Below are 23,715 nucleotides of genomic sequence, written 5' to 3'. Positions count from 1 at the left end.
CTACTGCCTCCCCAGTGAAATATGTTTTGGGGTAAAGCAATCTGAGGCTCCTTGAAACCCACTTGGATTCCTTCCTTGTTCCAGTGAAATCCCCAAAGCAGTTGGCCACAGGAGGAACCCAGGCATACAAAGCTGTGTTGGTTCAGACAGCACAATCCCCCACATTAGCTAAGCTTCCCTTCTATGTTCCTGTGGTCCTCAGCTTAGCTACAAGAGCACATTCTGTCTAGAGAAGTGTTGCTCTCCTATAGAGTTCCTAAGGTCAGCAAGGAAAGAACTACCCTCCAAAAAAAGAAAAGGAGTACTTGTGGCACCTTAGAGACTAACAAATTTATTAGAGCATAAGCTTTCGTGAGCTACAGCTCACGAAAGCTTATGCTCTAATAAATTTGTTAGTCTCTAAGGTGCCACAAGTACTCCTTTTCTTTTTTTGCGAATACAGACTAACACGGCTGCTACTCTGAAAACTACCCACCAGTTGTCTTTATAGCAGCTATTGATCCTCTCCACAAATTATCACAGCACCACTTCTCAGTTCTTACCACTAGTGAGCCGTAGCTCACGAAAGCTTATGCTCTAATAAATTTGTTAGTCTCTAAGATGCCACAAGTACTCCTTTTCTTTTTGCGAATACAGACTAACACGGCTGCTATTCTGAAACCTGTCACTATTCTTATGTAATTATCACAATGTCCCTCTTTCTTCTAACCTTGACTGCTACTTCTCACCCCCACCAATCCTTCCTTGCCTGCCTCTCAGCTGCCATTGATTTGTCCTCCCTCCCTCACCCCTGCATGCCATTTAAAGAATGGTCTGGTTAACAAAGGTTGAACTGTAGTATAAAAAGAGTCATTCCACTCTTGTGTGCAAAAATGTCCAATATTAAGATCAAGGGAAGAGTAACCCAATTCAAGGCCAGAAAAGACCATCAGATCATCTACTTTCACCTTTATACCACAGGCCCTTAAATTTCACCCAGTTGCCCCTTAGTTTAATCCAATAACTTGTGCATGGATAACACATGTCTTCCAGAAAGACATCTGATTCAATACTGATTCAGGCAGTAAGGGAGAGAGGAGGAAGGATTGGAGTTTGGAGATGTGTTGTTAGAGGTGAAAGACCAGAGAACTGAAGTAAGGAAGACCCTGTCCTGGCAGAGCAGGGAGACTCCCTCCCCCAGCATCTAAGGACCCCCTACTGAAGAGGGTAAGGAACCCACAGGGGTTGAGATTCAGAGTGAGGAGCAAACCCAGACCCTTCCCCTGCTTCCCTTCTCTACCACCTCCCTGGCCTACTAGTGGGCTCTTTGGCCCCCAAGAGCAGGGGCAAAAGATGTTATCTTAGCCCCCTTGCAAGAAAAGCGCAGAACCCACCATATGAACATTGGCTATCTTGTCACATATCCAGTATTTTCTCTTCTTGAAGGTAATTATAAACTGCAATCAAGTCACCTCTCCACCTTCTTTTTGATAAGCTATACAGATCAACCTCTTTGTCTCTCATAGGGCATTTTCTCCAGCTTTTCAGATCATTTTTCTGGCTCTTGTCTGCAGCCCCTCCAATTTTTTGACACTTTTTAAAATTTGGACATCAGAATTGTCTGTAGCTGATCTCCTTGGCCTATGGTTCATCATCATAAATGATGTTGCTTTGGTAGCCTTCAGAAAGACTTCTGATTTTCCCTTTTAAGTAAAAAAAATTCTAGGCAACCAGTCCTGCATAGGCTGGTGCTTTACTTTACGCACTGCAAGAAGTTTCATTGGCTTTAATGGGACACCACACAGTACAAGAAGTTAAGTGTGTACCCAAATCTTAGCAATATCTTGGCCATAGTATACAACACTTTTCATCAGTAAGTTGACCACCACTTCAGCTGCCTAAAACTTGTGTATGAACAGTCTATTATGGAGAAAGGTAATGGACAAATGCTGAGTTCTCCTGTCTAATTGCTAGGGTGCACCCTTATAAGAATTATTGCCTAGGGCTCTGCAGTATTGGAACAATGAAGATAATCATTTCTTATTATGAAACAATACAACAATTCCTTTATTATAGACCTTTTACCATTAATTTTTTCATTCAATTTGGCTAAATGGTTGCAAAATTACAAAAATAGTAGTAAATTTTCATGATTTTATGAATTGCTATACAAGGCTAAAAATGTGAAATTCTCTCATATCTTTTCATTGAGAGAGAAAATGAACCACCTATAGATGTTAGCCTCATCACTCAGTGCCCACCTGGAAGTCTCTCAGATACCATAGTGATGAGGGTAGTATAAGAACCTGAATTAAATATAATTATACCAAGGAAATAGCATGGATTTGAAAACCAGATGTGTTGCTGCTGAGCTGTACCCTGTGGAGGACTTGCTATTTGCAAGTTAAAACCTCAGACAATATTTTAATGTCTGTCTTTTGTTACCTAGAATTTTTCTCTACCTGCAGCATCAGTCATGTAGAATAGATATGATAGATAGGAAAAATATTACACTTTATTTGAATTTCAAACACTCAAATGATTGATTTAATAATGTCTGTTGGTAATATTTTTTGTACTCATTTCCTATGCCCCTGCAGAAAATAACTACCAAAGCAGTTTTAGGTGGCGATTACAATTATTTATAAAATGGAAATCACAACTGAGGTATTTTTATATAGATAATGAGTGGCTCAGATAACCATGAAAACTGAAGACATAAACATTTTGCCTCAGCATATATTCCACTGTCTAAACATTTCTCAGTATAATAGGATAAGAGATGCCTAATTTTATTGACTCATAAATACCTGTTTTGTGACAGAAACTGGCAGGAAAGATTGAAAAGATGACAAATGAGTAAGATGAGCATCATAGTAATAAACCATTACCAATAAATGTTTCAATAGCACATGACATTTGTTACAGATCATCAAATCCTACAAATTGTGTTGTAATTTATGTACCTGAATGGAGTGGAACAAAGTTAACAATCACAGAAATTCATGTCATTCTTTACACTGATAAACAGTTGAATTGGTTGGAACAATTCCTCACCTCTTTCTCTTCTGTACATGGAAACCTTTCTATGCTGCTTGTCTTTCACTGCTTTATTTTTTTAGCTGAAGAGCTTGTTTTCATGTATGAGTTTGTGGACAGCTGAATTTGACACTTTACCGCCTAATTCCAATTATCAAATTATATAAATATGTGCTAATTCAAACCCACTGATATTTGCTTTTTTTGTGGGGGCATGTATGTTTATATACATTGGTCATCCACAAACTTCAGCACCCAGAACATTTGCTTTTAAGTAAAGTGCTAAAATTTGTGTAATGAAGTGGTTAAAGGAGACTTATAAAAGTTTGAAAAATCACTGCTTCTTTGAGAATGTGTGGTATTTACATAAGTAAGAGATGGTTGGTTGGTATTTGGCTCCTGCTCACCATGAAGTTGTGCAAATGACTGTGCTGATTGTGTATTTTATGGTCATCCTAGCACTTCCTGAAAGCTTTCAAAGCCCCTCAACTCTTATGTAAATACCATCCCTTTTTATAGGTGTTCAGTTTTATTCATGATAGAATAATTGTATTGGTCACTCAATCAGATTTTGGCAGCCAACTTCCTATTTTGCTGTTTCCCAGAGACCTCTTAATATTTACATAAGAACAGAAATATAAAAGATGGGGGGGGGGCAGAATCTTAGGTTACCTAGTCTATCCTGCTGCCTAACCAAGTCCATTCCTTGCGGTATTTCTCCTGATATTTTGTGTAATCTTTAAGCTCTTCCACATGATCAGTCTTGCACCATGTTCCTTCAGACAGTTCTACAGTGTAACAGATATTCCATTTCTCATATTGTGAGGAACGCTTAACCTAAAAATTGAGAATCCAGACTTCAATATACAATGTTACTCACTGATCCTGAAATGATCTTTCTGTTGGGCACATGCCTACTCAGAGTTCACTGGAAGATCGAGGCTGTATTAGCAGGGTTTTTTTTACCCAGTGTAAACAAGTTCTCGTTCCCTCCTGCCCCCAACTCCTCCCCTCCCACACACATAGACATGCACACATTGTGAAACTCTCTATCTTTCCAGAAATTTCATTGGCAGGATAAGCCTGATAGAACTGAAGCTTCACAGAATTCTCTGCCCACAGTTCCTCCCTTTTCACTCACTATGCAAATTTCAAAATATCTATCACTGTGGTTCATTACACAATCTTGGCCTAAAATCTTAATTACACTCCCTAGTTCTGATAGGGACTGATAAGACTAGCATTTCATATAGTAATTTGCAAAGCACCTTTCATTGATACCAAGCTGTTTCCAGAAAAGTGCAAATGTGCCACAAATACAGCTGGTTGGGAATTTCACCTCAAATATTTGGAAGGGTTTAGATGGAAAATGTAGTTTCTGCAATATTGACTTTTGGGCAGAAAAATTTGATTTTGCAGAAAAAAATCAATTTTCAGTAAGGAAACTCTAAATGAAATATTTTTATTTGGATTGGGTAATCTAGATCAAAATATTTCATTTTGTGTAACTGAACTGACACATTTTGTTTCTGGCCAGGTAGACATAACTTTGTCTTTGAGCTGCCATGGTGCCTAACTAGAGTTGTAGTTCAGGTGCCTCTTGCCCCCATTCTCCCCTCTGGGCTGTATTCACTGACCAAACTACATTTCCCATGACATTCCACAGTCTCCCCTCTGGGTGAAGTGCTGTGGCTCGTCATTGAGGTCATTAAATCCTATCATGGCCAGGCAGTTTTAAAAGTTGCTATGAAACAGATTTTGCCTTACATATTCTAAATTTCTCATTCCTTGCTAGTCCTTACTTGGCTCATAGTTAAATTCATCAGTCCTTAGTAAATACATTTTGTCAGTAAATTCCAGAATTTAATTTAAAATATTTTTATTTAGAAGCTATTTTCTCTGAAAGCAAGCAATCCAATTGATTTCAGTGAGATGACTCTTTGAGAGAGAGCTCATTGTGAGCAAGGGTACCAGAATCTGGCCCCATTTTAGTAAAGTTCAATAAATACACTTGTGTGATAGTGAGTGAGCTATTTCCTTGTAATGTGTATATAAAACTCATGCAGAACTTTTCCATAGCCATCTCCTGAGAACCAGCAAGGTGCTATAGGGATACCATGAGGTTTGAGCAAAAGTAGAATTTTGCCTTTGGTATTTATCATCAGTAGTAACTCCTTTATAGATGTGGAGAGAGAGAGGATGAAACTGCCTGTCTTAGGGCTAGCCCTCTTCCTTATGCTATAAGGCATATCGGAAGGGTGAGTCCATGAGAATCCTGCTGGGATCTCCCATATAGTCCACATAGTTGTCCCAGGGTACCACATTTGAAAATGAGTGCAATACAACTACTCTCCATTTTCCATGCTCAGCATGCAAAAGCAAGTCAGGGTGGGGCAGAGCCTGGCACCTGATTTAATCTTAGCCTCCCATGACCTCTCTGGCAGCTACCACTGGCATGGGACCTTAGAAGGGAGCAGTGAATATGCCTGTCACTGAGACACCTGAACTGAAGTGGTGCAAAGTTGGAGGAGGAGTTTTTTGTATCCCTAATGCTTTGTGTGCATACCTATGCACACACATGCATGTGTAAGCTAGAATCTAGCCCTTTGTGAATGTCACTCAATGGTAAGGCACCTCTGTTATCATGGTGGGTTAAAAAATCAGTTCTTTCAGACAAGTCAAATTGTACTGAATTCTTTTTGGCATGTACTGTATTGTATATGCCTTTGAAAGCAAGGCCTTTAGTATTTTTTGGGGGGGGAAAACAAGTAATAGATCCACCTCCCAATCTTCAGCTCTTTAATAGTCTCTTTTCCAAATAGACATGTACCCTTCTGTTTTACACTCACACTGAAAACCAGCTGGAGTTGCACAGGTACCAGGACTTGCAATCCATTCTAATTCTCAACTTGCAAAAAGCCAATTGCAATTTAGTCACCAGAGCAGAAGTAGTGAAGGCTATCGGAAATGGTGAGAAGGAAATAACCATTCCAAATAAAGGTTCTATCCAGTATTCTTTTATTAAATTTACTTCTGTATTGTCTAAGCATCTGAACGAAGATTTTAAGGTACTTGATGTCTGTCTCTTGGTACTTTTTTCTTTTCCTACTGTAGATAATTTGTCTTCCTGCAAGAAAAGACAAGGGTCAAATTCTGCTGAGTGCTGAGCTTCTGTAACTCCCCATAAAGCCAATGAGTGCTACAATTGCTTGGTCCATAACAGTATTTATCCCTAAATGAATTGAATTGTATTTCTTAAATTCCTGAATCGCATTTTATAGCTTTCACTCAGGGCTGTTAAATTTTCTAAGATGCACTGCCAAACTGTACATTAATTCTCAGTTGTGGTATATTTGTGACAGCCATCTGGTTAGTTCTCACTTGTCACTTTATCCCTTTTGGGCAGTAGAAATTAAAACTGATATGGACAATTTCTGCAGGGAAAAGTGTGTGTGTGTGGGGGGGGGAAACTAATAAGAGAATACAATCTAAACATGTTTTGTTGTTATCTCTATGTATTACAACCTACTATATATTTCATGCAATACAGCATGTCTGAAGAATAACATACATATACAAAATACATTTTAAAAAAGCAAACAAGTCTTTCTTTAACATAAGAAGATAGCTGACATACTGGATCAGACCAATGATCCATTTAGACCAATAGTCTGCTTCTGACAGTGGCCTGTACCAGAGCTTCACGGGGAGTGTTCAGCACAGAGGAATTGGAGTGATCCATCCTCTCTTCCCCTCCCCACCTTCTAGCAGTCTGAGTTTTTGACCCTTTTAGGGTCCAGATTTAAGATGTACAGGTAGGTTATAGAGCATATAAATAGCATATTTCACCCCACTTGTCAACTATGCATCCAGCATAGAAGAAAATTACTGTATTAATGATGTTAACTTCTAGACATAGAGAAAATCTAAGGGTAAGAGGCCAGATGTTAAAAGCTATTTTGGCATCTAAAGATGCAGATAAGTGTGTATGGGATTTTCAAAAGCAACTAAGTTAGATGCCCATCCTGCCTAGACACATATCAAAATCCCACTAGGCACCTGCCTGTATCCTAAAGAGTCTAAATACCTTGGAAAATATAATTCCTGAAGAATGAGAATCATAGCATCCAATATGGTGAAAGTGAGATATTGAATTCTATCTAAGATGCACTTGAAAACCAGCATACCTCAATAAATCTGCTAGTACATATGCATATGCAAATATACTAGCACATCATACTGACCACCATGGCAGTCCAGACTGCTCATCTGAGACTGAACTTTGATCCACAAATCTCAAACAGACGAACGTCAAATACTCTAAAGAGTTTAACTGAATTGTAATCAAATTTCTCCAGACATGGAGGTAGCTCACATTGACCTTTGGTTGCCGTGCCCTGCAAGACATTGCTGCTCCTCTTTCTTGGGGGTCCAATAAATTCATAGCAATTTGTGGAGTCAGGAAAGCCCACAGAGTTTGAAAGACAATTGTAAAATGCCAGATGAATTTTATAATGGGTTGGAGTTTATTTTAGAGTTTCACCTCATGTGCAGAGTTTCAGGATGTATTTTTCCTAATGAAGACACCATGCCTCTTGGAGCTCCCTGGCCAAAGGGGAAGTGTGGCCACAGTGCCATTCCTTGAGGATAGATTGTGCTCTGCATTTGTCCAGGTCCACAAGGTGCTTTGTCCAGAGCTGGACAAAATCTTAATCTGTGCATTCACTTGAGTGTGACCATGCAATGCTCATTTCTCTGAACAAGTTTCCTCTCCCATGCTAGTCTATTGCCAAAGCAAGTGACCTGAAAAGATTCTTTATCGACCTAGGTCAGCCCTTGTGTTTTAAAAGCAACCTGTTTCTACAGTGAGTCCCTGCTGCTGCAAAAAAATCAAGTCTGTCCTCTCCTCACATTGGCATGTTAACCAGGTAGAAGACTCCTTTTGCTATGTCGCTGTTCTAACTTGTGTAATATGGGAGTGCAGTGGGGACTAAACTTTTTTCCCGTGGAAGTTCAGCAAGGCATGTGAAGAGTTGTGAAGTATTTGCAAGAGTGCCTGTAATTACTACAGTTGTGCAGTCATTAACAATTTAGAAAGCAGCACACTCTGAGCAGAAAAGACAAAAGAAGAAATGATTTTGCAATCCCACTGGATCTCAGGCCCAAGAAAAAGAAAGGAAAAAAAAATAATACAACGTTTTGGCTGAATTAAGGAGAAAAAGCAACAGGATGCTGAAAAAGGGACCATGTGGTCATAATAGTTGCAGCAGCTGTAAAGCACCTAACAACTGTAGCAGTCTGTACAGACTGAAAGGAGTGGGGTGGTGGTTCTCTGAGAGGGCAGGACTGCTGGGGTGGAAGATAGGAATGGAAGCTGTCATGACTCCAGAGCTAGGGGCCCTCTGAGCCCTTTCTGGTCTCTGAGTGCACTCAACAGATGTTAGGCCTCATGACTTTACCTATCCCAGGGTGGAATTTCACAGTGATCCCTTTACTAGACTAGGCTCTGGGCTACAATGCCATGAGTATCTGTTGTACTTAATCTCCAGGTCTGACTGAGTTTGGACACTTGGGGTTCTTCCCTTCAGGAGTCTGACCATTGGTGTCCAGAATATTTAAAGTCAAAGTGGTGGTTTTAGCAGTAGAAGCAAAGCTTTTAGGGAAAAAGGATTGTAAACCAACATGTCTGTCTTATCTAAAGGCTCACCTTCCCCTGAAGGTAACCTAGGCATGCCTAACTTCAGACACCTCCATACCTGTGTCTCAGTGTGGCTTCCCCCTGTCCACACTTGTGAGTGTTTTTTTTTTTTTTTTTTTTTTTCAGTTTACCAGGGTTTTATCTCCTGTGTTCCCATGCCTTTTCCTGTCCTGGCATAGTCTCTTAACAACCCTCAAGTGTTTGCCCCACACTGTTAAACTAAACCAATATGTTCATACAGTAAACATCCCAATAACCAGGTCACCATAAGTATTCATAGAGCAACACTTCTCTTCTGGAGGGTGATGCCATAAATCCATAGGCACTTAGAAAAGTGTAGAATTCCCATCCCTGCATGGAGTACAGCAGGGAGCTCGATACTATTGCAAGCAGTTCCAGTGTGAGCAGAGTCTGTGTATAAGTTAAGAGCTAGGTCTAGTCCTCCACACAGAATGGAAGCAAGCCTCAAACAGCACTCTTGGTGCATGCTGGAACACACCTTAGTGGAAGGTTAATTAAAACAATCAATCTCTATTAAGTGGAGGTGTGGATAAAGGCACAAATGGGTGTGAAGGGAGGAGAGGTATTAGATAAGGGAACTTTTGTTTAAAGATAATGATGGATTGGGTGGTTCTCAGACCAGGCATATATTAGCCTAAGTCACTGCATATGGCCATGTGCTCACTAGAGAGCTTACAGTGGTGCAGCTGTACCAATGCAGCTGCACCTCTGTAAGATCACTCATATATCTGCTCTCTTCCAACAGGAGAGCTCTCCTGCTGACATAGTGCTGTGCACAATATCACTTATGCTGGCGTAATTTGTCGCCCAGGGGGTTGGAATAAGTTTTGCTGACATAAGTAGTGTAGATATAGCATTAGACTCTTTGGGGTAGGAACCATCTTTTTTATCTCTGGGTGTACAGTGCCTAGTACAAGGACAACCTGACCTCTGGGGCTTCTAGGTGCTACCACAATACAATAAATAAAATTAATGGCAGTGTGTCGGCATCCCCATGTCCTTGTTTGAGTCTCACATAGATACTTGTGCAGGGAAGGAGAGCAAGTGAAAGGGGTTGGGTCTGCCATTGCAATGGGAATAAAAATGGGGTGGAAACAAGGAGGGGAAGGAGAGTGGGAAGGAAAGGGAGGACTGATGGAAACCCTGGGTTAAATCTTGACACGCCCCAGGAACAGGCTGGGGTATCTTCCTTTGAAGTGTTGATGATCATTGTGAGTTCTGGGTTTTTTTTGCCAGCACTTAAATGAGACTGTCAGCCTGCTGGAAAAGCCTAGGAGAAAGGGAGCTCCAGAGAACAACAAAAAGACCTCTCTCTCTCAAGTTTAACAGAGACTACTTTAGAAGGGGCCAGGCCATTTGGTGGGCATCCTGGGACTATCTGCCTCTCGGGCAGTGAATTCTGGATGAAGCAAAGACAGCTGGGAAGAAGGAGGGAGAAAGGAAAGGAAACTTATGTTTGGGGAGGGAACTTTGGTACATATTGAGTTGGAAGACGTATTGAGCAGAAATGGCTTGGAGATCGGGTAAGGAAAGATACGCATTTGGGAAGAAGAATATTCTAGATGGAAAGCTGAAAGGATGATCTAGGAGCAGGAAGTGGCAGCCAGAAAGGAAGGATGCTGAACAGTGACTGAATATGTCTATTGGTTTTGGGTGAGTCTTCCTGTGAGTCAAATCAGCATTTAAACAGAGTATCTCCAAATAAACCAGTTGTGTTACATTGGTATAAGTGAGAGGAAAAGGAGATCCTATATCGCTCTGTACCAGATTCCTTCATTCTCCTCTCCCTGCTCCCTCCCCATTAGTATTGTCTCTCTCCTTGCAAACCTCACTCATTGCTGTCCCCACCTTCAATCTTCTTTCCTTCTTTCCTAATCTTTATCAACCCATTGTAGTAACAGCCCAACAGTGAATACACCATACTCTGAGATCACCATAGCTGGAAAGCTTCCCAGAATCAGTGGGTGTGTAGCTGTGTTTGAGAGGAAGCAGCAAGTGAGCTCAGTGTATATTACCCAGAGATGCCAATGTTATGTTTTGGTTGGTTTTTTCAGTATTTCAGTATCTTTTATTAGGACTAGCTTTCTATTATAAATGGACATTGTAGCTAACATTAAGCTCTTGATCCTGCTCTTCCTTACATGCTGTACAGCACGAAGCACAGTGCTAATGCACATTTCATCACTAGGCATAATCCTCTGAGTGAAATCAAGTCTCAAGGACCAGCATTCCTAGTCCATTATTTAGTGCAAGGAAAATAAAAAGGTGGGGGGCATGAGAGCAGAGGGCACATCTCGGGAGACAAGGGTTCAAGTGGGATCTTCAACATGCAAATAAGGTGCTTATCTGACTGCTCCCCTCTCTGTTCTCCCTCCTGCTACTAGTCAAAAATAACTGGCATCACAACAGCAATTTCATTAATTCAGGATCAGCTTGCCCTATGTATGGTCCCTGTTCTCATCATTTTTTAACCTTGAAGTTATAAGCCACCCATCAGCTAAAATATGCTCACACAAATCAGCCATCAAATCATTTGAAATAATGAGCACATTCATAAATGTGGATATTTAAGAGAAAATTGGGCTTTTTTTTTTTAAATGGACAGTTGTGAATAGTTTGCCCAGGGGTTTATGTTGCTCAGAACAGGACTGTTGTGCTCCCAGCTTCTGTTGTGCTCCTGCCTGTGCAACCAGAAAAGAGAACCCAGTTGTTTGTTGGGGTCGTATAGTGCACTAACCACAGAGTAAGGCCAGCCATTCAGTTTATCCATGTAACTGAGAAATTTGCACCTATCCAAAGAATGTGATGGTGGTATTTACAGTGTAGTCAGATACACAACAAAGAATTCTTGGACTGTGTCTTGTGGGATTTTTTTAAAGTGATATTTGTTCAGCAGTTGCTAGTCACTTCAATGACCTTACTTATATTTTAACTATTCTGTGTATTTCTTACAGCAGGCTATTTCCTTTATGCTATCTGGGAAGCAATGACTACAAAGATAAATGCAGGCAATGGAATTTTCTATATTTGCCAGGCTTATTCCATCACAGGAAATGCTCCTTCCATGCTGTCATCAATTCACACCTCACAGGTATGTATTTAGATTCCAAATAAAGTTTAGGAGTGAGGAATTAAAGATGTTTCTATTTGATTTGGTTCTATTTCTGTTAATGAGAATAACTGTCCTTAGTTATGACTTTATCATTGTTTGTTTGCTAATTTCATATGTGTTCCCACCATCAATTAATTGGAGTAAGCTATGATATTCAAACATCTTCTCATTGGTAGAGAAGACAGATAATTTAGCTAATCAAACTTTGCTCTAGGCACTATCTTAATACAAATAAATACACGAAAAAATGTAAAAAATGTATCTTAAACTCATGAAACTGATCACCACAGAAGTAGGAAATCTTTTTTCTTTTTAAAATAAAGGAATTAAATAATCATCTATATTACTAGAATGACAGCATATGAGATTAAATTTTCAATATGTTTCTGCTTTAAAACTGTTAAGTTACAGCTTGTCTCCAAAGTGTATGGGGATGTAAATTGCAGCAGACACTAGTGTGCTGCTCTGTAACTGCTCTCAGGTAAACCCTGCAAGCACAAACAAAGTACCTAACTCATGCTAATGTAGTCTAATAGGAATTAGGTACCTTTTTAGTTTACACTCGCAGGGTTTGCACAGGGCAGTTACAGTGCAACACACAGTTGAAGTCTGCAAATTTATATCCCGGTAGTCTGAACTGCAGGGCCATCAAGACATGCCCTTAGAATTAGGTTGCTCAAATGCATTTCATATTAATAATCACTAAAAATCCAGGAAATCACCAGTTAAGCAAGCAGTCATAGTCAAAGCAACCTCAGCTCATATCCCTTACTAGCCAAACATCCTAAGAGCCAAATACTCTAAAGGTACATCTACACAGCAGCTAGAACATTTAATTCCCAACTTGCCTAGACCTATACTTACTAACTCTGCTTGAGCTCTTGTGCTAAAATTAACAGTGATAAAATTAGTGGCATCTACAAGATGATGGCATGGACTAGCTGCCTAAATACAATACCTCCTCATCCCAGGATACTTGGTTCAGTGGCTCACCCAAGCTGCCACCTGTACTTCCATGGCCACACTGCTATTTTAGGCAAGAGCTAGTGCATGTATATCTACCCAAGCTGAGAATTACACCTACCAGCTGCTGTATAGACATACCCATGGACCCCCTGGCATCACAGCACAGCTTCTAACATGTAATTGATTACATGGCACACATCCAATTCCTCACATTCAGCTTTAGCTCTGGCCTCATAGTTTCCCACTTAGTGCTTTACTAGTAAGCATGTATCTATACAAAGGGGTCAGTATATTTTGCAATTATGCAGCTGCAGACCCCCACCTGACCACAGAACCAGACTCCAAACTGAACACAGTAAGACCTATAGGTGGACATGAAGAGAAGAGGATATGGAGAATTACATGGCTGAGGTATAGTTTAACTGTGAGCAGGGCTTGGAAGTGGGACTTACTTGTCCCTATTGCACAGTCCTGGACCCAATGCCCAGTTAGGCTAGCAAGTTCCATGCTCCTCTCCATCCCCCTTACCAATTCCCTAAACTCATTCCTTAGATCCCTTTGTTTTTACTAGTGCTGTACTGCCAGCCCCAAGTGTTAAAAAATAATGAATTAAGCCCCACAAAACATGGAATGTTTAAAATAAAAAAATTGGGTTTCTTTTCATTTGTCTTCTGGTTTTGGAGCCTTTAAGAGTCTTATTTTAGGCTTTTCTTTTCAACCTTAAAGGACAGAAATGTCCTTGTTAAAAATGAGAACTTGAGGTTCCTACATAAACAAATGATTCCGGGAACTAGGGCTTTAAGAACAACACAGCTGTAGCTCACAAAAGCTTGTGCTTAAATACATTTATTAGTCTCTAAGGTGCCACAAGTACTCTTTCTTTTTACCACATATTGAGACACTTGTGAAAAAGAATGAGTTAGCAGCATTGCTATGTGGGGGGGGCGTTATTACTAAAAACATCAATAAAAATTACTCTTAATAAGATCAAATGAAAATCTATCTCTGTGCTCTTATTAGGCCCCAAGGGATGTCCATGGAAAGACATTTGAACTTCAGTTCAAAGAACCCTCTGAGAAAAGACTCTCTTGTAACTGAAACTTTATCTGGATCCCAACATCAGACTTCAGCATCAGTACTGTGGTGTGTTTGGTGCTTGCTGACCCTTTCATATAGTCATCTACTTTTTGTTAAACACAATTAACCTTTGCTCACTACACATCTGGCACACCCATCTGTTATCACTGGGTCTCAAAAAACCTGGAATTATTAGTATAGCTTGTTGTGCATCCACTTGCTACTTCAAACACTAGGTTCACATTGTGAAGCCTCAGGGACATTGCAGGATAGACAGCTAGAGATTTAATGAGACGAAAGCTCATTATATTTGTTTCAGATCAGCTATCCACAAGTGATGAGAATGAGCATTTCATCTACACACTGAAGCAATAATTTTGGGCTGTATCTGGGGGAAAAAAAAGAATATTACAGCAACAAATTAGTAAACCTTTTTGCTATTTTATTGAAAATTAACAAGAACTTCTGTACTGCAGTTTAGTGAAAGGAATATAACACAACAAGATCTATTAAAATGTGGTTTTGCATAATTAAATGGAGGTTTATGAAAATCACGTTTGTGATTACCATATGATTACTCACTCTATGTATCCTGGATCCAGAATGCATGGGATTAAATGTATGACTTATTTTCTGAATGTTCTTATAGTATGTTCTCAGTGTTTATAAAGAAGCAGGTATCAATGCTCAATACACATTTTCAAGTGGTTTTCCATCTTTCCATCATGGTCCTTCTCTCTCTTTCTCTTACATCTTCTGCCATTCTCTGAGCCCTCATCACCTGTCTTCCTATCACTCCAGTCACCTGAGGGAGACGTATATTCTAGTGTGCTCAGCCCATTGCTTTAAAGATGTTTGTATGCTTCTTTTTTGTGGCTTGCTGATATTATGCTTGCTTAAATTGTAAGCCCTTTGGGGTAGGTACGTTTTCTGGAGTTAGGTGTTTGTATAGTGTCTACCACACTGAGGGCCTGACCCATGAGTGGGATCCTTGGGTACTACCGCTATACAAATTATATTATCAAAGGGGACACTGGCAATGAAACATTAGTCATGTTTTTTTAAAAAAAATCTAAATTCCTAATGGCGTAGGTAAATTTAAATCACGTGGTTCCAAATCCATCCCTAGTAGAGCTCTGAAATCAGGGATGAATTTAACCAGTGATGTTCAGTCAAATATTGCTGTAATTCATTCCTGTATCTTATCAAGTGAAGTACCAATAAGCTGTGATTTGAAGGCTTTACTGGCATGTTAGAGAAATTACTTAGTCGGATAAATTGAGGCATCAGGAAGTTGGCAGGTTTGAATGCATTTGTCGTCACAACTTAGAAAACTTTATGGATCATACTGAAATAATTCTATAACCATTTTATACCACTAATATCACTCATCAGTTTATATTTCAAACTAGTTTGTGTGAGTTCAAGTTCAAACCAAATCAATATTATTGTCCAGTTTGAATCAACTGTTCAGAACAAATATAATCTAATTGTAAGAGATAATCAAGTAATATAAAATAGTTTAGTACTCTGGCCCACCTATAGTAGAGAACTATTGTCTAGCTGGCCATTGGCTGAGATAGCGTCATATGACACATCAGAGATACCTCAATAGAGCGTGAACTGTAGCTATAGTGTAGCACATCTAGAGAAAAAAGTCCACTGTCTGAGCTTTTTAAATTATGTAGCGGTTTGGGCGGGGGGGAAGCTCCCTTGCCCATTTTCTTCTTTTAAGCATCTCAGCCACATTATATAGTATAGTAAACCAAACATGGAGGAAAAGAGACACGAAATTACAAGTGATAAAGATATAGTATTTTCAAAGACTGCCAGAGGCACCAAGAAGTGAACTGAATAAGGTTTCAAGTAATGAAATATGGATGGAGTGGCACATCATTTCACCTCCAATCACTCCTTCCCTTAGAGACAGCCTAGGAAAATAGATAGGTCTTCGGGAGTCCCCTGAAGGTAAAAGCAACAACCAAACCCCCTCAGCTTCAATAAGACCAAAGGGAGAAACAAATTCCACAGTTGATGTCCACCTACTAGCAATGCCCAGAACTAAGGGATATATTAAGGACTGTCATCTTAAATGTCCTAGTTCTCAGCTATTGAGGTAAGACACAAGGACAGATGCAGAATCAGATGTGCAGTACTCAAACCATAGCATGCTTTTAATGCTCTGAATAATGCTAGCATAATCTTTGCAGCACAAATATAATATTGTTCCTAGGTGATACTCATCTCTGGGCAGAGGACTGCACAAGTCCTATGCGATACTTAAGTCCCATTTAATTCCTCAGTGTAAAGCTTAAGTATTTCATAGTCTGTGGTGGTCCTCTGCACAGGACCGAATTTCAAAACATGTGAAAAGCATTAAGTAATCAGCTGTTGCAGGATGTGTCTACTAGAATGTGAGTGATCTTCAAGTGTAGCTCCAGTATAAGGGCATTGTAATAATCTAGTCTTGAGGTAACAAAGCTATAGATACTGAAGACAAAAAAACGCCTCCTTGACAAGTGCAGATGGGGCGGTGGAGGGAGGGAGTGTGTTCTTGGTCTCCTTCTACCTGGCCTCCAGAAGCAAAAGAGTATCCCCAATGACCTCCAGATTGTGAACCCAAGTAATAAATGGCAGGCAAACCCTCTCAGTCAAGGAGGGTGATTATAAACTTTTCCACCTTTTTTTTTTTCTTGGAGTTTTACCTTTGTTTTATCCAGTGTCTGCTGCTGTTTCTTGTAGATTACAAAAGCCCCCAGCTGCCAGCAGCAGCTAGCCTTCAAAGTCACTACCACTGTCCCCAAATCACACTAATACTTTACATTACCCCTTAGCCTCAATTCTACAAATCCATTAGTAACTTTTCCTCCAGCCTGTACCCACCAGAACCTAGTCTAGGAGAGAAATCCTAGCAGCTTCCTCACCTCTATGACATGGTATTTGTGGGTTTTGTTGAATTCTGTCCTCCTTTGTTTTGCCTATTCACTGCAACTCAACCCTTTTCTTTAGTGACATGCTATTTCTCTACTGGCCTATCTCAGTCTCACAGATGTAGCAGAACTAGGTGTTTTGTTTGAAGTCCCTGTAACTTCAGAAGCTTCAAAATTCTGATGAAGATCTGAATTGTCTAGATTGAAACCATTTTTATTTTTAAAGAGTTTAATATCCAGGGATTGCCCTGTATAGGTTTTTCATACATGAGTAGATTTAGAAAAATGGACATATAGAAAAATTCTTGTTCATATTTTCAAATCCAAGATTTTTTTTAAATGGAAATATTTGCAAATGCCTTTGACTGCTACCAGTTACAGTTAGTCATCTGTTTTCAGGACATCAGTGGGAGTAAATTATGTAGTGCATTTTGTTGTATTACTTATGACATAAGCCTTTTTTGATTTGGCTTTCATTAAAAGAATGACATGTTAATGTTAATCACAGCCTTTCCCCTTTTATCATCTGGAGGGAGGCGATGGAAACTTTACATCTAGATTAAGGTCTTGTCAACACTCAAGGCCCAATCCGGCAAATAACTGAGCTCTCTCAACTCCCAGTGAAGTCAATTGAAATGGAGAGCATTGAGCGCTTTCCCAGGATGTGTTCAGGGGTTTGTGGAATCAGGCTTTGGAAGATTGTTTTTTTTTGTTTTGTACTGGAGAAAATGTTCTCTATAGAGCAGACAAACCATAAATTCATTCATGTATCATGTGTTTTCCATAAACGCTGCTTATTTTTCTAGTTATCAGAACTAATTGTATAATTAGGCTTTTTCTCCTATTTGATCCTTCAGTGGAGTAATGTGCATGGCAACAGACACTGGTGTCATGCACACATGATGTAGATTTCACTACAGGCTCAAGAAGAAGATGACACTGGGCTGAGAGGAATCAAAACTACCTATTCAAACATCTTCATCAGCAAAGAGAACTCATAAAAAGTACTGACCAGTAAGAGTGTTCCACTCATTTTTAGTTTTCCCCTTGTCTTTTTTCATTTATGCCCTGCACATTTCAGTATTTAAAGTATGTTTAAATCAGATTCCCACACATTCCAAAAGGAAATGTGATTACAACAAAAGTTAGGGATCCATGGGAAGTCCAGTATAACTTTTCCGAATGAGAAGTTTGTACTTTTCCCTCTCTAATTGCAGCTATGAAAATAAGGAATTAGGTCTGGTAATTTGCCTTAAGCCCCATTCACCTCTCCAGACCACACCACCGTAACACCAATGCCAAAAGGGGCTTGTCTATATAGATCACCAATTCAGTGAGCATTCTACCAATAGAATCTGTGCTTAAACACTTTCCCTTGTTAAGGGGTTCACTACTGAACCCAAGGGATGATTAAAGCAATAAAGAAAATAAAGTAACAGGATGCACGAATACAGCACTGAGTCAATGGACTGCAGACAGTGTCGTGAAAATCTGAGTGCTGCTGATCAGCCCCTTGTTGCCTGTGCAGGATCCAGAGAGGAAGAGAGAATACCTGCATCCATGGTATCTCATGCTACCCCCCAAATGGTGTCACAAAATAGTGCAATAAAGGAGAGAAAAAGAGAAATAGCAGCATGGAGCCCCATCATTCTGATCCAGTTCATATTCACAGCACATGAGGCCAGCTGTCCAGAGGTGCCTTTGTATTTACAAAGGGGGACAGGTGGCCAACATTTTGGTAGATCCAAGCATGGTAGAATGTTAACTAGAGCTGAGCGAATCCTGCAAATAACAATACAAATATTTGTTTGAATTTTTTAACAAGTTTTCATCAACTTTTCCCTTTCGCTGAATTCTAGCAATGAGTTTACTGAGATAAATGTTTTTAGAAACAGGACTTTTATACAAATATTGGTGACTATTAGCATAGAAATTAATCAGATTAATAAATCTGAGTTTTTGCACCAAAGCCGGATTTGAAGAGAGATGTTCAGCCTATCAGAGAACAGGAAGGTATGAGGTAATATACCTCAAAACAAATCAAAACAGCTCAAATATTGTATATTATAAATGTAAAATCAAAACATTTGAAATGTTGCATATTGAGCACTTGCAATGCAACAAGATATGCAGGTCCAGAATTGTTTGTAGAAATATTCCATAAATAATTAATTTAGGAAAACCACTCATAATGCTTACATTTCATAATTTAAAAATAAAAAAGAAAGAGAAGAAAAGAAAAATATGAAATCACCTAAATCCGTCCCTGGTTGAACCTTAGGCTGACCCAGTGCCTGAGGTTTTGTTATGATAGTGTCAAGGTTGCTCCTCCTAGCATCCACTTCATTCCATCAACATCTTTTCTGGCTGTATTTTCAAACTAACATTGTTCTTATTTAAAATACTGCATAGGACTGGAAATCAGGAGACCTGAGTTGCATTTTTGGCTCTACTACTAACCTACTGTATGATCTTGGGCAAGCTGAAAAGGAAGGGTGGTCCAATGAATGACACTCTATACCTCGGTGGAGCATCCTGTAACCCCCATATTCCTTATTTATATATAATTGTGATATTGCACACAAAGCAGAACATGTGAGGTATCAGGGGAAAGGTTATGATCTGCTGAAAGTCACTGTCCTAACAAAATATGTATATCATTAATGCATATGAAATTATGAGACTTGTGTTGTATGATTGTCACTAAAACATGTTGTGGGTTTTGGAAGCGCCCAGATACTAGCTCTCCAGAGACAATGCCAAGGAAAGTAACCAACTCCTGGGTGGTTAATCCATTTCCAGCATGTGAGCTACAATTCAATGACTCACCTGCATAAGGCCACACCAGGGAAATTGCTTAACCTTTCCTGGGGACTCAACAATGCCCAACAGACATGCCTGGACTTGTGTTCTCAAAGCACATGGGACTGAGGATATAAAACAGAACACGGGGCCCCATGCTTGGCCTTTCTCCTGCCCCTACCTATGCTGCAAATAACAAAGACAGTCAGAAGAAGACTGAAGACTCCAGAGGAAACTGGCCCAGGTTGAAGGGACAAACCTTTATATTAGGACTGCAATATCCAGTGGGGTGAGAAAAACTGCTTCATTTAAATGTTTCCCGGTCTAATAGGGTTGAGAGTTTAGACTGCATGCTTATATTTTATTTTATTTTGGTAACAAACTCTGACTTTTTGCCTATCACTTATAATCACTTAAAATCTATCTTTTGTAGTCAATAAATTTGTTTTACTGTTTATCTTTACAGTGAGTTTGTATAAGTGGCTCTGGGAGCATTCATGCAATCTAGCTGGATTTGGGGCTCCACATGAGGTTGTGCTGAGTGATAGCACCTGGAGGGGCTTACTGCTTGTCACTAGCAAGGCATTGTAGGGACATCCCAGGCTTCAGAAAGTTAAGATGACACAGCGGTCCCACAGTCCCAGGCTGTACCCTGGAGATCCTGTCATACAATGGTTCGGGTATTAGCCTGGGACATGGGAGACCTGAGTTAAATTCATTGTTCCAAAACAAACTTTCTGCATGAGAGCTAGTGACTTAGGTCCAGAGTTTTTGCTCAGCACTGCACAGCCTCAGTGACTTAGATGTCGGAGTCCCATTTCCAAAAGTGACTCAGGATATGTCTACACTACAGTTAAACACCCATGGCTGACCTGTGTCAGCTGACTTGGGCTCGCAGGGCTCAGGCTGCTGGGCTGTTTAATTGCAGTGTAGACATTCAGGCTTGGGCTGGAGCCTGAGCTCTAGTGCCCCATAAAAGGAAAGAATCTCAGTGCCTGGATTCCTCCCCAAGCCTAAACATCGACACATCAATTAAACACTCCCATAGCCCAAACCAAGTAAGCTGACACAGGCCAGCCATGGGTATTTAATTGCAGTGTAGACATGCCCATAGGCACTTAAGTCACTTTTGTAAATGGGACTTAGCTACCTAAATCACAAGCCTTGTAACGCTGAACAGAGCAATGCCTAGATACCTTTTAAAATTTGGAGCTTTTATTTCTCATTGCCTCAGTTACCCATCTGTAAAATCAGGATACTACTACTCCCTACCTTGAAGGGGTATTGAGAAGATAAATACATTAAAGATGTTGGAGTGCCGAGATACAACTACAATGGGGGCCATATACATACCATAAATACTGGGTAAGCTATTTAACCTCTCTGTGTCAAATTTTCCCATCTGCAAAATGGAGATAGTGATACCTGTAAAGCTTATTGCTAGTGTTCAAAAAAAAAAGAACTAGATAAGTTAATGGAGGATAGGTCCATCAATGGCACATCATCCTCCTCCTGTCCCCAGCCTCTATTTGCCAGAAGCTGAGAGTGGATGACAGCGGCTAGATCACTCAATGATTGCCTGTTCTCTTCATTTCCTATGAAGCATACTGGGCTAGATGGACCATTGGTCAGATTCAGTATGGCCATTCATATAGACTTTAAGGTCAGAAGGGACCATCATGATTATCTAGTCTGACATCCTGCACATTGCAGGCCATCAAATCTCATCCACCCATTCCTGTAATAGATCCATAACCTCTGGCTGAGTTACTGAAGTCCTCAAATCATGATTTAAAAATTTCAAGTTACAGAGACTCCACCATTTACACTAGTTTAAACCTGAAAGTGACCCATATCCCATGCTGCAGAGGAAGGTGAAACCCTTACGGGGTGTGTGCCAATCTGACCTGGAGGAAAATTCCTTTGTAACCGCAAATATGGTGATCACTTAGATCCTGAGCATGTGGACAAGATCCCACAGCCAGACATCTGGGAAAGAATTATCTGTAGTAACTCAGAGCCATCCCCATCTACTATTCCATCTCCAGCCATTGGCGATATTTGCTGCTAGCAGTTGCAGATGGGCCACATTCCATGTAGGCAGTCTCATGAAACCATCCCCTCCATAAACTTATCAAGCTCAACCTTGAACCCACTTAGGTTTTTTGTCCCCACCGCTCCCCTTGGAAGGTTGTTCCAGAACTTCACTCTTCTGATGCTTAGAAATCTTTCCCTAATATTAAACCTTATTTGTTGATGGCCAGTTAACATCCATTTGTTCTTGTGTCCACATTGGCGCTTAGCTTAAATAACTTCTCTTCCTCTCTGATATTTATCTATCTGACACATTTATAGAGAGCAATCATATCTTCCCTCAGCCTTCTTTTAGTTAGGCTAAACAAGCCAAACTCTTAATTCCTTGAATCATCCTAGTTGCCCTTCTCTTCGCCTTTTCCCATTTGAATTCATCTTTCTTAAACATGGGAAATCAGAACTGCACACAATATTCCACATGAAGCCTCACCAGTCCCTTGTATAATGTTATTAACACTTACCTGTCTCTACTGGAAATACCTTGCCTGATACATCCTAAAATGGGATTAGCCTTTTAAGTAGTCATTAGGTTCTTATACCTATCTTTGTAAAGTGCTTTGTGATGTACAGATGAAAAGCACTATATAAGAGCATATTATTGCTTATTTTATATAGTTTTATTAATGTTTTATGTATTTAGCTCAGAACAGAACCATGAGTAACTTGATGGAGCCATATTTAGAAATATAATAAAATTATTATTTTTGATCAAATAGTAAATTTACTTTTATATTTGGATTTTTCACTTAACTATATTTAAATTCCATGTTAAAATACATGAAGTAGAATACTCTTTCTAGAAGCCATGTTCAGAGTATCCATTTTATATATAGTGTCTGAAGAATAATACCTTAAAGATGTGTAGAAAATTCTGGAATTTCTAAGAAGAATAGGATTCTAACATACACCCATATCATTGAAAGAATCAACAATAAAAACAAATAAAACGATCTTGAAGCCAGTGAACCAAAGAATGCAAGATCAGATTCTAAGGGCCACATTTTCAGAAAATGGTGTTTCATTTTGTACACACGATTCTCTATATTTTGTCAGTTATCCTGAAAAATATAATATGCATACAAATGATATTTGCATCTGCAAATCAGTTAAGGGGAAACAGCGCTCTTCAGAGAAGACCTGTACAGGTTTACACACAACTTAATTCCACTTAAGCCTTATCCACTTGATCCTGCAGCTATATACACATCAGCATTCTTATTAACTCTGTGAGTCCACTCACATAAAGGCTCCAGGATCAGGACCTTTGTCTTTTCCATGTGCAAAGGGTTGTCCATGCAAACTTGTGGATAAATATTTAGAAGCCATTATTAAAAACTAGTAGCTGAAATGCCATGCTGTCATGAAGTTGTGCAGAAAAAAAAGCCAAAACGGATGAGAACTTTTAAAAAATGGATAGTAACAGACTGCAAATCCAAGTGATGACTGACCTTGGAGAACTGTTGCCATTGGGCCAAGTAATCCAATGTGGGGAAATTTAGGTATGGCGATGCTGAGGGAGCAACAGCTTCAACAGATGAAACTGTATGAGTCCCACATTGCAATATCCCATAGCTCAGTGGTTAGGTCACTCACCTGTGAGGTAGCAATGCCCCATTTAAAACCCTTCTCCGACTCTGGTGGAGGGGGGACTTAAACTGGTGGTTTCCCACAATCTAACAATTGAGCAAAAAGTTATGAGGGATGGCCTCCTCCCATCACATCTGGCCATTTAGTGTAAGCTGACCTATAGGGGACCGATCTGGTAATCTGGTAGACAATGTCCGAACATGCTTATCAGTTTGGGTTCCACAGGTGAGTTAGGCACAGGAATGCCTATCTTCCCTAGCTCACCAATCTCTCTGGGGATTAGACATCCATACACCTCTCCTTGGGTTAGAGTGTGCATGCTCAGAGGCAGAAGATAGACAGCTAGGGAATTTTCTCTGCAAGAATTTAAGCACCTTGCAATTTTAGGCACCTACAGGGCTCAAGGACGT

General features: G+C 39.8%; 1 long non-coding RNA gene across 1 annotated transcript; it reads left to right on the top strand.

Moving 5' to 3' along the window:
• The first annotated feature begins 1,067 nt into the window (after nt 1–1,067).
• On the top strand, nt 1,068–14,530 carry LOC119842828. The gene is made up of 3 exons (XR_005288816.1): nt 1,068–1,206; nt 11,692–11,828; nt 13,836–14,530. It is a non-coding gene; the product is annotated as an uncharacterized LOC119842828 (long non-coding RNA).
• The last annotated feature ends 9,185 nt before the right edge of the window (nt 14,531–23,715 follow it).

This window comes from Dermochelys coriacea, chromosome 1 (assembly GCF_009764565.3).
Source record: "Dermochelys coriacea isolate rDerCor1 chromosome 1, rDerCor1.pri.v4, whole genome shotgun sequence".
NCBI classification, from domain to species: Eukaryota; Metazoa; Chordata; order Testudines; family Dermochelyidae; genus Dermochelys; species Dermochelys coriacea.
The sequence above is the reverse complement of the archived record's forward strand: the minus strand, read 5'-3'. Positions and strand labels throughout refer to the sequence as shown.